This window comes from Piliocolobus tephrosceles, chromosome 10 (assembly GCF_002776525.5).
Source record: "Piliocolobus tephrosceles isolate RC106 chromosome 10, ASM277652v3, whole genome shotgun sequence".
Classification (NCBI taxonomy): Eukaryota; Metazoa; Chordata; class Mammalia; order Primates; family Cercopithecidae; genus Piliocolobus; species Piliocolobus tephrosceles.
This window is the reverse complement of record NC_045443.1, coordinates 11,713,476-11,726,718: the sequence shown is the minus strand read 5'-3', so window position 1 is coordinate 11,726,718 and position 13,243 is coordinate 11,713,476. Positions and strand designations below refer to the sequence as shown.

At 44.3% G+C, this 13,243-nt stretch overlaps 1 protein-coding gene across 3 annotated transcripts in view; it reads right to left on the bottom strand.

Annotated features, from left to right (window-relative positions):
• The window catches only part of ETV6 (ETS variant transcription factor 6), a 249,296-nt gene that overhangs the window by 219,638 nt on the left and 16,415 nt on the right, over positions 1–13,243 (bottom strand). The window lies entirely within an intron of this gene.

Below are 13,243 nucleotides of genomic sequence, written 5' to 3'. Positions count from 1 at the left end.
CAACTTGCAGATGGCAGATTATGGGACTTCACAGTCTCCATAATCACGTGAGCCAATTTCTCATAATAAATAAATACATTATCTCCTTGTGGTTCTGTTTCTCTGGAGAACCCTAATATAATAACTCATATTCTTGAAGTTGTATGAACAGTAGAAAAAAGAGATATAATCAGAGCAGAAAAGGAGATTCCAAGAAAAGGAGAAACACATTTCTTCCTGCGAAAGGAAAGGAAACCAGGAGGAAGAAGGTGTTGCCAGGTGAGTTCTAGAGTATATGGTATAAAACAATCAAAATGTGCCTCTGATTGCCAACCACCTAGGTCTGTTAGTTTTGGTAGCTAACCAAAATGTAGACTGACCTCCAGACTAAACATACAGACCTCCTTCCTGACCTCAAGAGGTTCCTTTACCTCGGGTAGTTGATCAGCATCCATGCTCAAAAGCGGCACACAATTACAGCCTTCAAATTGGAGTGCGATACTGCCGAGATTTGCTCTGATCTCCAGGGCCTCAAAGCACTCTCCCTTTTTGTTCTGTTTTCTGGGCCAAAGTTCTTGTAATAATGATGTGATACGCATGGTACCTGGCCATCCATAATCCTTGTTCTTTAATTGATTCAGTAACAGCCATGTGTCAAGTGCTGGACCCCATGCTTGGCACTAGGAATCCAGAGACGGGCACAACGAGGCTCTTCATCCAAAGGGTTTGGCACAAGTGCAGGAACCGAAGCAAAGGGTGCTGACGGCACGGAGTGAAGTGTCCAAGCAGAGAACTGCACAAGGGGAAGTACCTACCTGTGCCAGAGGATGCTGGGAAGCGTTCAGGTGACTGCACTGGGAGATGTCAAGGATGAGCAGGTGTATGTCAAGTGAATTTTACCAACATTATCATGGTAGATGCTCTTGGAAACACTATAAAGTAGGCGTTACTACCCTCATTTCATGGTTAAGCAATGGGACATTTAAAGAGGTCCAGGATTTTGTCCACCAAAGTTATAGAGTAAGTGGCACTAGTGTAACCACACTACACAGCAAGCCACTTTAATCAGAGGCCTCATCTTCTTCACCTGGACAATTCCGATAATGTCTAGCACAAAATAGGTGCTCAATACGCATACATCCAATCAATCCAAGTTACTGGACTTCATATCCCATGTTCTTTTAGCTCCGTCCCAGTAAAACTAATCATGAAAGAAAAATCTAGCCATCCATCTGCTTAAGAAACAAACAACGGGTCTTAGTGTAGTGCCGTCATTTCAGGCCAAAGACAGAGTGTATGTGTGTATGCATGTATATATGTCCGTATACAGCCAAAGAATCTAGATGCATATGCTATCTATGTTCTCTTAGTCGGAGCCAGGAAAGAACTTGGATTCTCAGTAGCAGTTCAGTTCAGCTTTGTAATTATTGGCAGAGAGAGAGGCAGGAGGAGGGAGGAGAGAGAAAAACGTTCCTCACAAAGCCAGACCCATCTATCTTGTTCTCCCTTCTCAGAGGCAGCAACTAGAATTGATCTGTGATCGTTTTTCCTGTCTTACAGGAATATCCAGAGAGCCACAGTGTCCTTGTAGAGAGAAGAGACCTCCCTTTAGTTGATTCGGGTTGGGTTTAACAACAAGCAGAAACTCATTTTAAAAACCAAACCACTGCAGGTCATGTGTAACTCAGTATTCTGAATTTGCAACTAAAAATTAAAAACTCCATTTTGTTTTTCCTGCATAAGCAAACTTGTAACAACTGGCGATGTCTGACAATATTGCAGATATGCATTATCCTCTGCTAATAGTCCTGCGAAGTCCTGTGGACTGATAAGAATGCTGGGGAGAGCATGAGACACTGAGCCGAACACAGAAAAAAATCAAAGGCCAAATTCTGTTTTCTACGAACTACTTCAATCAACAGACATTTATGCAGCACCAACCCTACTCCAAACACTATGTTCATAAGCTCAAAACCAAGATGGGCTCTGATCTTGTGTGCCTATTGACAAATGATGTGCACAAACGAGATGATGTGATAGAAGTTTCACAACGGATGTCATGAGGGCACATATGAGGGACATCTCATCCAGATCTGAGGAATCCAAGAAAAGACCCCAGGGAGATAAGACCTAGGAAAGAGTCTTCAACTGGGAGAAGAGAGACAGAAGGAGTGTTCAGGGAGTTGCATGGGCAAAGGCCAGGACAGAAGAGGATGGCACCTCCGTAGAATGCTAAGGAGTTGGTGTGGGCAAGGGCAGTCCAAGACAAAGAGCAAGGGACAGGGCCAGATCACGCAGGGCCGTGCAGCCTGGTCAGGGTTAGTTGGGCTTTAACCTGAGGGTAATAGAGACTTGTCAGGGCAAGGAATGGTCTAGGAAAACAGGATGATCTGGGACTGGGGGAGGGAGAGGCAGAGTGGATGATCCAGGATCGGGGGAGGAAGAGGCTGACTGAGCTGTGTCACTATAACTCCTACATTTCCAAGCTGAGAGTAGACAAAGAAAAAGGCATAAAGCTTGTGTGCTCTGTCACGTCGCCTCGCTTGGCAGCTTCTAGTCTCTAATGACTGTCTGCTGTCCTCTCCAAAGCCATCAGCCAGGCAGGGCCCATTCCAAACTAACAACGAAAGTGACATGAACAAGCAAGAAGTGGCCATAGGTGATGGCGAGAAATAAAAGGCAAGGAATGAGATGGGAACCTTAGATTACTTCACAGGATAATTTCCTTCAGCCACTTCTGGTACCCAGTTCCTCCTTCAATTTCTTTCCCTTTCTTTTCTTTTCTTTCTTTCTTCTTCCTTCATCAATTTCTCTCCCTTTTTCTTTTCCCTCCCTCTCCCTTTCCCTTCCCTTCCTTCTGTTTCTCTCTCACTCCCCTTCCTCCTTTCTTCCCTCTTTCCTTCCTTTTGGTTTAGAGACAGAGGTCTCACTCTGTTGCCCAGAGTAAAGTACAGTGGCATGATCATAGCTCACTGCAGCCTCAAACTGCTAGACTCAGGAGATCCTACTGCCCCAGCCTCCTGGGTAACTGGGACTACAGGCATACATTACCACATCCAGCTAATTTATTTTATTTTTTATAGAGACAGGGTCTCACTTTGTTGCTCAGGCTGGTCTAGAACTCCTGGCCTCAAGTGATCTTCCCGCCTTGGCCTCCTAAAATATTGAGAATATAAGCATGAGCCACCACACCTGGCCACATTTCCTTTAGAGGAAAAAAACCCATGCCTTGCTATAAATGAACATTTCTTCTCAATGTACAGTATGTGCTAACTAACTTTAGAGGGATACAACATGAAGTTTCAGAAAGCATATTTTCCAAAAGTATTGAAATGTATACATGCCCCTGCTCAGTGATAGATACTTTAAAAATATGTATTGGGATAACTAAAGGATTTCCAGGAACTTTTTTGTTTATTTGTTTTATTTTTGCTCCTTATAGCAGAAATACAAATGGCAGACTCTACAAGGTCTTCAAAGAATGTTTTCTGGGTAATTCTGAGATCAATGTAAAAACACCCGGGAACTACAGGTGCTTGGGGGTTACAAAAGAACATCTAAAAAAAAACACCCTGGTGTTCTCACTCTTTGTGGTAATAAACTGTCAGGGGCTGGAAGACTAGGCTTACCCCCATAGCTGCAGCTAGGTCTACAACTATTAACAGACATACGCATGCAAAAAGACAAGGCCCATCTCAGAGAGCTGACAGAGGACCTGGCTGTACCTTCGTAGCCCATGATGCATTAAATGCCTTCCATAAATGTTGACTGAAGGGACTCCAGTTTTCCTCCAACATTAGGAGGGCTTTGGCTCTCACCAGATTACCCCTGTCATCCTTAGGAAAGTGGGGAACTGGTGGATCCAGACACAGCCAAAGGCCTCCTGAGCACCAGGGGCCTCCGCTCCTGGGGCAGTGAGAGAGTGGCAGCCGGAGAGGTCTCTCCCTGCCCCTTCCCATACCATCATCTCTCTAGGTGGTGGCCACTCATGCTTTCCTGGAAAAGAGCAGAAAGCAGCTGGCTCACGCAGGGTCGTACAACCAGGGCTTGATGGGGAAAACACCAAACACACACACACACACACACACACACACACACACACACACACACGAATAACCCCTACATTAACCCCTATGGGCCTTGAGCTACAGTGCACATTTTAGCAGCGTCACAGAAGATGCCAAAGTGTTTCTATCATGTCTGGCTGTTTTCTGCATATATTCATTATATTAAAACCACCGTCTCATCTTTGGACAGTAAATCTCGAGGGCAGGAACTCGAGGACCACTTTCAGAATCCTCCAACTCGGAGTCTTGGTACCCCTTAATGAAAACTGCACATAAAAGAAACATTGCTATTGTTTAAAAGCCTGAGCTTCCCTTCCTAGGTCACTGGCTGGCCGCCTGCTCTCTGGCCCAGAATTCCTGCTTTCCCTCTTCCTCCACACGCCCATTTGAACATCCTCTGGCATTTTATATTGCTATGCCTCATGGCCTATGGAACTAACGAGGCAAGGACTTCCCAAAAATGAAGGCGAAAAAGGAAGGAAGCGAACAATCTGGCCACGCGAGCACACTGCTCTTCATTGTTTGCTAGATTCCGTGCATTGTATCTGTGGGGTGGTCTGCCGGTCCCCAAGGTAAAAGCCAACTCATGTGTCAAATATGCATCATCATTTGTACCTTTTAGAGAAAGATGGGATGGAGGACATTCTTTCTGAAGAAAGAAATTCCCTGAGACAGATTTGCATTGGTAGAGGAATAAAAACTATACCTGCTTCAACCAAATTCCAAAATATGGCCATTCCATTCCTGAGTTTTGTTAGCCAACTCCACTCACAACGGCCATGGAATCACTGCCAAATGTCAGTCTAGAAACCATGGACACAGTCTGACTACATCAGGGGAAAGGAAAAGGATCACTAACAACAGTCACAGACAATATCTGGCCAAGATCAAATACAGGACCATGACACAAGAAGACCCTTGAAAATGGAATACAGCAATAAACATGAGACAAGCTCTCCTACATAAGAGAGAAACTGATGTATTTGGGCAACTACAAAGATAACATTTGGAGGGCCTAGTAGGAAAAAATACTGATTTCTGAAGGAATGATTCACTCGTCCAACATACCTTCCCTCTATTCCCAGACACTTCCTATGTAAACTTCGTATTACTAAAAACTCCAGGTCTAGACCTGACTTTACTGCCTTTTTCGTTCATTCCATATAGAACTCTTCCATGGTCTCTCCTCAGATACTTGGGCAGCGGCTCTTGATACTAAGACATCCTTTATTTTATTCTGGTTTGTAGTATGAGCCCTTCTCGCCAACAGCAGCCCTCCCTCAATAGTCATCCAGACTTTCTTCTTCATGGACATCTCCAAATTATTTCCCAGCAGAGTAAACTCGTATCACATCCTGCTCCGCCAAATCCCCTCCTCCTTCACCACTCCCACCTGCTCAGAAAGCTGCCCCTTCCGCAGCCAGGATCAACACCCTCATTCACACACCCTCAGAACACTGTAGCTTGGCACCGTCAGAGCCACAAATGGCCCGCTGCGAGAGCCCTGCACAATGACCCAGCTCCAGCAGCTGAAACCCTCTCCCTTTCCCTTCTGTCGCTGAATGTTCAAGTTCAAGGTTACTGAGAAGTGCCAGATTTCGTCTGGAAAGTCCTCCAGTCAGTGAGAACACTGAGGGAACACAGAGGTTTTCTCCACCAGGCAGCCTTCCCAGAGCAGTAGGATGGTGATAACTTTTGCTCTCGGCTAATTCAGGGTTTTCCACAAAGCATCTGCTCTGGACTCTTCCACCGTTCTGATCCACCCTGTTCACCACCTTCCTTCCCTCACCCCGAGGGGATCTTACTTCCACCTTGAAGTTCAATACTGCCGAGTGGTCCCTTTCTTAAGACTCGGCCACTCGGTAATAGCTAAGATTTCATAGCAGCGACCCCGCTGTTAACGTGTGTGGTGGGGGTCAGTGAGATTTCAATAAGGTGGCCGTCTGCTACGAGCAGAATGATTTACAGGCTATGTTGCTGATGATCTCTTAAAATCTCTGTTAGCTCTGCCCTTTGGTGAAGAGCACTGTATACTATACGCGAGCTTTGTCTCACCCCATTAACAGAGGACAACCGTATTAGCCATCTGAGCCTGAGTTCCCATGTTACTTAATTGCTATGTCGTTGTGTTAACGAAGTTAGGAGGGGGGTTGGCAAGAGTGTAAATCACCTTCATGTACAGATATTTGTGGTTTTATTTTTCCTTTTGCCAGCTTGTCTCTCTGTTTCAATTGCCTACCATCTGCCTTTGAACAATCTAAGTGCGAGCAGATAGATTTTATTTGGAGGATGAAATGCTTTGAGCTCATCCTAGCAAAGCATTTTCATATACTGGTGTTCAGGGCATTTTCTGTTTAATAGGATCTCAGAGGCGATTCGATTTGGGTTGGGAGTTGGTTCCTTCCAATACTCAGAGTACACTGTCAAATAAAAACCTCCTGATTACATTTTTCAACAGAAGGAACAAGGTAGTCAAGGGTCCAGAAGTCACCTGTCACCTTACAGTGAGCCGTAGGAACACCCCACCAGAATGCAGGTGACAAGGCAGAAGGGTAACTACTGTTTTATGCATACAGCCTAGTTTCTACTCCACCATCCTTCATTCATTTTGAGCTTAAAAAAAAAAAAAAAAAAAGATCAGATCCAAACATGAAGCACACAGGACCTTCTGATTTCTGTCTTTTTTCTGTTTTTTTCCACATGCCCTAAAAACACCCAATTAAAAAGTAGGTTCATTCACTCAGTTCACCTGGTTGAGTTTTTCACACTAATAAGATTATTTTGACTTGAGCCAATCTGTTATTTTGAAAATACAGCCTAAAATAAAACTAACTACTGGGTCAAAAGTCAATATACACTGGTGGGAGTCAGAAGACTTGACTTCTAGTTCTAACGTGGCAATCATAGCCTTGGGTCCTTCAGCAGGTCACTTAACTGAGCTTTGGGCATTGGTCTGAAATTCCTTAAAACTATAACTCTAAATGTCTAAATTCTGTTATTCTAATGACTTTTTATGTATTTATTTTTATTGATACATATTAGATGTACATATTTTCAGGGTACACGTAATGATTTGATACATTCATAACCAAATCAAGTTATCTGGTATATCCATCACCTTAAACATTTCTCTTTCCTTTACGCTAGAAACATTCAAATTATTCTCTTCAAGCAATTTTAAAATGTACAATCGATTAACATGAACTATAGTCACCCTACTGATCTACTGAACATCAAATCTCATTTCTTTCTATCTAAATCTAATGACTATCTTCTGAATCACAAGTGCCTCGCACTCAGAACCGATTGGATAGATGTCAGGATGATACTTATCACAATCCTTTATTTTTGGGACAGGAGACCCAAAAATGAAAGAGGCAAAAAAGACAAGGCTGCCACCTTGGGCCTCTCTCAAAAAGCTCCCAGAACTAGCCACTCTAGCAGCAGTTTTAAGCTAGAACCCTAATTTCCTTCTCTCTTCCCCCTCTCTCACCAATCCTACCCTTTTTCAAGAACAAGTGGGATGACAACAGGGGAGACGAGGAGGTCCCTGTCTTGGGGGGAAAAAAAGCCCCAGGAAGCTTTAAGGTTTGGGTTATTCCTACCACTTTTTAGGGGCAAGACAGTTAAGGAAAAGCAAGAACAACCCACAATCCCCGCTCACTTAATATCCCTCTCCAAAAAATATGGGTTTTAATAAAATGCTAGAGACTCTTCATTGTAAACGATTAGAATCCAGAAAAGAATATTTTTAAAACCCTGCAAGGCAAGTTTCAAAGTGTAGTACTTATTGAAATGTCATGCTTTAGGTGGAATAATATTTCACCTACCCATCTATCCGTAAGAAAGCTATTAAAGGCCACTTCTCATTTACAAAGAGAGAATTTGTGTGTATGTCTGATCTGGTCTTAAAACTGATCCTACAAGCCACTTCCCTAAATCTTCTCCCCAATTATATTCAGAAGAGTGTGAGCTTCTCTGCTTTTGTTCCTAAAATGATGCTGCCCTACGGTGGGGGAAGACTCCAACAGAATTCCCTCAATCCCTTCCACCTATTCCCAGGACAGGGTGTGTTATAAACAGGACGGCACTATCCTTATAGTGAAAAATGTTACAAATGAGTAACAATAGTTAAAGAATATAACTACTCGAGTACAACCTTGAATAGGAATGCATACTTAGTTACTGAAATTACAGCAATAATTAGTTTCTAAGACCACTATTCGAAAAATTGGTAGCCTCAAAGTGGGTTTCTTACTCAAACCAACTAAGACTCATATCGATTACAAAGAAAAGGGTAATTTTTAAGCTTTTACTCTACAAGAATCACAAGAAGTACTTCTCAGTTATTAGAAATTTGAAATTATTGTAATCAAAACCTGCCCAAAATCTACTGTTTTTCCCTTCTTCCGGAAAGGCATGCTTGATACCAAATACTCACTATTATGTCCACTTGGCAAATTTCAGCAATGAAAACTGATATAATCTCTAATTACAAGAATACAGTGTATCCCTGAAGAACAAGAAAAATTTAAAGAAAAAAAAGGAAACAATGAACTACAAAATGAATAAGCCCAGGTGAACAATTAAGTACTAACACAGTAATTTGGGGAAGGAACATGATTGGGGTAGAATCATTGAAAAGCAGAGAGACGGGCAAGAAGATGTTGTGAAGATCAGTGAATGGCCCCTGGGGAAGAAGGGCCTGCAGGTCAGTGGATGAGGCGCACTTGCTTGTGAAGATCTCATTTCAGCACATCCTGCTTTAAAGGTTTACAGACCAGACATGATGCGCTGGTGGCGACGGTTTCTATTTTGGGAATACAAATGAATGTATGATAAAATGAGGGCGGGCCAAGATTATTTTATATTAATAAAGGAAAAGAGGGTTCCTGTATGAATAGAACATGAATGGTAGCTCCCCAAAATACCTTTACAGAGGTGAAAGGAAAGAAAGGCTGGAGGCAGACGGGGAGGGACCCGGGGGAAGGTAGAGAACTGAATGGTAAAGCTAAATAAGCTAATAATAGAGGCAGAAGGAAGTACTGCACCACAGGAGATAGAGATGTAAAGGCAGAAAAAGCAGGCGAGCCTGGGATTCGCTGGTAATTATCCTATTGCACAAGAGGCAGCGCAGCTGGGTCCTCAAAAAGAAGAAAGAAAAGAGAAGAGAAGAGAAGAAAAGAAAAAGGAAAGGAAGGGAGGGAGGGAAAGAAAATGAGAGAGAAAGAAAAAGAGAAAGAGAAAGAAAGAAAAAGAAAGAGAGGAAGGAAGGAAGGAAGGAGGGAAGGAAGGAAGGAAGGAAGGAAGGAAAGGGGAGGGAGGGAGGAAGGGATCATGGGAGGAAAGGAGGAAAGGAGGAAGGAGGGAGGAAGGAAGAAGGGAGGAAGGAAAGAAGTCCATCCCTGTCCCTTCCCCCTCCTCCCACAGTCTTTTGGATCAGACTTCGAAGTCGCTTACAATCCAAGCTTGAGATTGGCAACTGTGGACCTCATGGTTAAAGAATTCTACTATGATTTGTGAACAGTATTTTGATGTTTTGGGAATGTATATGGGTTTCATGTGGTGTAAAGCCTGGGAAGGGGGAAGCAAAGCCCAGGAAAGGGGAAGCAAGCTTACGGAAAACTTTTTAAAAGATATGTGTGCATGTGCATGTGGGTGTGTACAGAATTAGACCTAATTTTAATTCTCCCACAAAGTGAGAGTTGCAAAGAGTTGTAGGGATCTGAAGACGTGGCCCTGAGCTCAGTACAACACACAGAGCCAAGTACAGGAGCAGACAGGCAGCTGCCTCCCGTCTTTGAGCGAACGGACGTGCCAAAGGAACCGGGCTGCTGGCCCACAACGTCCAACATCCTGCTCTGAAGATGGCCAGTAAGGAGGTGTGTGCTTGTGTGTGTCTTTGTTTAACAGAGGTAGCACACCTGGCTGGGCAATTGTGCAATAGGAAGCCACAGGGGGAACATTTCTTCCTGATCTCAACTTGTGATCAGATTCCACCCTGAAGCGTAAGGCTTAAGTGTCCTTGCAACTTTCATCCAGAAGAAAGAAAAACATACTAACTAGCCCTTCTCCGACCCTGCTGGGGATTATAAAAATGGAAGAAGTTCAGAAAAGACCCTCAGCGTCTGTGCTGTCTTTGGAAACTGGGTGCCACCTTTGCCACATGGAAGACTAGTTGAAAGGCTGTTCCTCTACAGTCCTAATCTCACATGATACTCTTTTCGATAGAAGTAATTTGTGAGAATACAACGGCATATCCCTTTGTAAGGCTTACCACATCAATTTTTTCAAAAAAAAAAAAAACAGTGCGAAATCCTTTACCAAGTCACACATCACAATTTAGAACTTGGAAAGTATGTTAGCTTTTGCTGGGTGGAGGGAGGGGAGGGGGCCCCTCCCACACAGATACACAGGGTACTTCTTATTGCATTCCCATTGACATTTCCATCATTCTTTAAGAAAAGGCTCATGAAATTTTCTCCAGGGCAGGTCAATTTTTAAGCAATTTCAAGTGAAAACAATGTCCAACAGACCTATAGTTGTGGTAGTTCAAAAGTCTGTTCTCAGCTGGGTGTGGTGGTTTACACCTGTGATCCCAGCAATTTGGGAGGCTGCGGCCGGAGGATCACCTGAGTCCAGGAATTCAGGACCAGCCTGGCAACATAGTGAAACCTTGTCTCCACAAAAAATTTAAAAACTGGCTGGGCGCAGTGGCTCACACCTGTAATCCCAGCACGTTGCGAGGCCAAGGCGGGTGGATCACAAGGTCACGAGTTCAAGACCAGCCTGGCCAAGATGGTGGAACCCCATCTTTACTAAAAATACAAAATTTAGCTGGGTGTGGTAGCATGCACCTGTACTCCCAGCTACATGGGAGGCTGAGGCAAGGAACTGCTTCAGCCTGGGAGGCGGAGGCTGCAGTAAACTGAGATCACACCACTGCACTCCAGCCTGGGTGACAGAGTGAGACTCCATCTCAAAAAAAAAAAAAAAAAAAAAAATTAGCCAAGTATCGTGGCACAAACCTGTAGCCTCAGCTACTTGGGAAGCTGAGGTGGGAGGATCGCTGGAGCCCAGGAGGTCGAGGCAGTGAGCTATGATCATGGCACTGTACTCAAGCCTGGGAGACAAGGGAAGTTCCCATTTCAAAAAAAAGGAAAAAGGCCACCAGGTTTGTTCTTCAGCAGGTTGCTAGAACCAAGACCGTAATCCGCCATAGAACTAAATGGGGGGAGTCTCCAGATTAGATTGTGACATACTAATTCTCAGGAACCCTAAGTTCATGAGCACCAAGCCCAAGGTCCCCGTGTCCTCTGAACACTGGGCCTGGTAAGGCTGTAAAGGGAGGGGAAGTAGAAGGGGAAGGAAATGGCTTCTCACTCAACAGCCTCAACAGTGAAGACATTGAGCAAGAGTTCTGATAGCATTCATGGAGGAAACTTTAAGTCTATAATAGAAGCTTAATAAACACCTGATGATTAAAAAAATTGTGTTCAACTACCATCCATTGGCCTTCGTCTGTGCCAGACACTGTGTGGACACTGGAAATGTAAGCAGCACATTGTCTGAGGATGAGGTGTGTACACTGAGTGTTTAAGAGGGAGCACAACTTCCGTGGCTGTCCCTACCTGAGCAGCTTCTTAAATGTATATGTTCACATTCGTATATAGACCTAGGCTTTCTGCTCCCTAAGTGGTCCAGTTCAGCACCCCTGTAACAACTCTCAACCTCCTGCACAAGTCCTCTAGGAGCCCATCTGAGCAAAGCAAGAAGATCCTTAAATGCCCTGAGTAGACAGACAAACCAAGAGAAGCTGCATGGAGACCGACCCACCTGTAGCCAAGATGAAGTCAAATCTGGCAGGGCTGGCAGGCGGCTGCCGCATGGGTCTGCAACAGAGAGCCCCCAGCAGGTGGTCAGGAAAACTCGTGATGGTTTTGGAGAAACTGTAAAAGGACTCTTGCTGGAGTCTGGTTGGGTTCAGGAAGTTAGAAGTTTTCACGTATCCTGATGCCCTGAATCCCAGCTGTACATCAATGGCAACAAAAATAGGGAGAAAATGAGCCATTCCGGCTTGTGTGGAAGGCCCGGTTTTGTCTGCTTATGTCTGAAAGTAATTGATTTCTCCCAAGTGGTCCATTTCACACTTATCAGACCACACTTAATCAGATTCATAACCCTAACACACTCTCTTAAGACTGCCCTCTTTAAACACATGCCACTGGGCTATCCACTGTAAACAGCAATGCTGAGGCTGTCCTACCATCTTAAGACATAACTTAGAGTTGTTTTTCTAGTCCCATAGTATGCTCAGTCATTCTCACTGGTTTAGTCCCTCCAGGCAATCCATTAGGAGTAAAATGAGAGCTCCAGAGAGATCTTCATCTCAGATAGGGTAGGAGAGAGCATGGGCTATACAAGAGAAGACTGGAAAGAGCTGACTCAAGTAAGACAGGGATTCTTCCCTTGACATGGAAAGGCCATTACAGATCTCAGAGAATTTTCAGCAAGCCGTGTGCTCTTTTGGACTATCTCTCCCAACTAGCTCTTAGAGGAACAGGGTGAGGGAGCAACTGGCAGCCCTATGTAGTGGTGACCTGCCACTGGGTCCCAGACACCACAGCCAGCTGTGGCAAGACCACACATGGCTACAACCAACAGCCACTGGCTCTCTTTTTCTGACCCAAGAGGCAACCTGGGCCACATCAAAAACGAGGATGATCAGTTAATACATTCATTTATCTTGGGCTGTCTGTGCTGTTTCTGGCACATCCAGCCTGAAAGTTCTCAAGCTTCTTCTCCAGCTATCCATATTCCCCTTCAGAAAGTAGGCAACTGAGAGGGAGAGCCTTTGTGAGTGCCCTGTGTGTACGTGTCTGTTCAGTACTTAAGCCTCACGGGAGCCCCTTAGGTATCGGAGGTGGCAGTACGTTCGCCCTGACATGGAGTCCTGATATGCTTCAAAACACAGGTCTCTACCTTCCTTCTTTCCTCAATCCTCTCAGAGTATTTGCTCAGGATGTCAACCGTGTGAGGTCTTTATCTTACATATCAAAGAGCCTGGCACCAATTAAGTCCATAATAGAAGCTTAATAAATACCTACTGATTAAGAAATTCTATTCAATTAATAGCCATTGGCTGTCCTCTGTGCCAGACCTTGAGCCGGACACTGGAAATATAAAAATGAACCCAT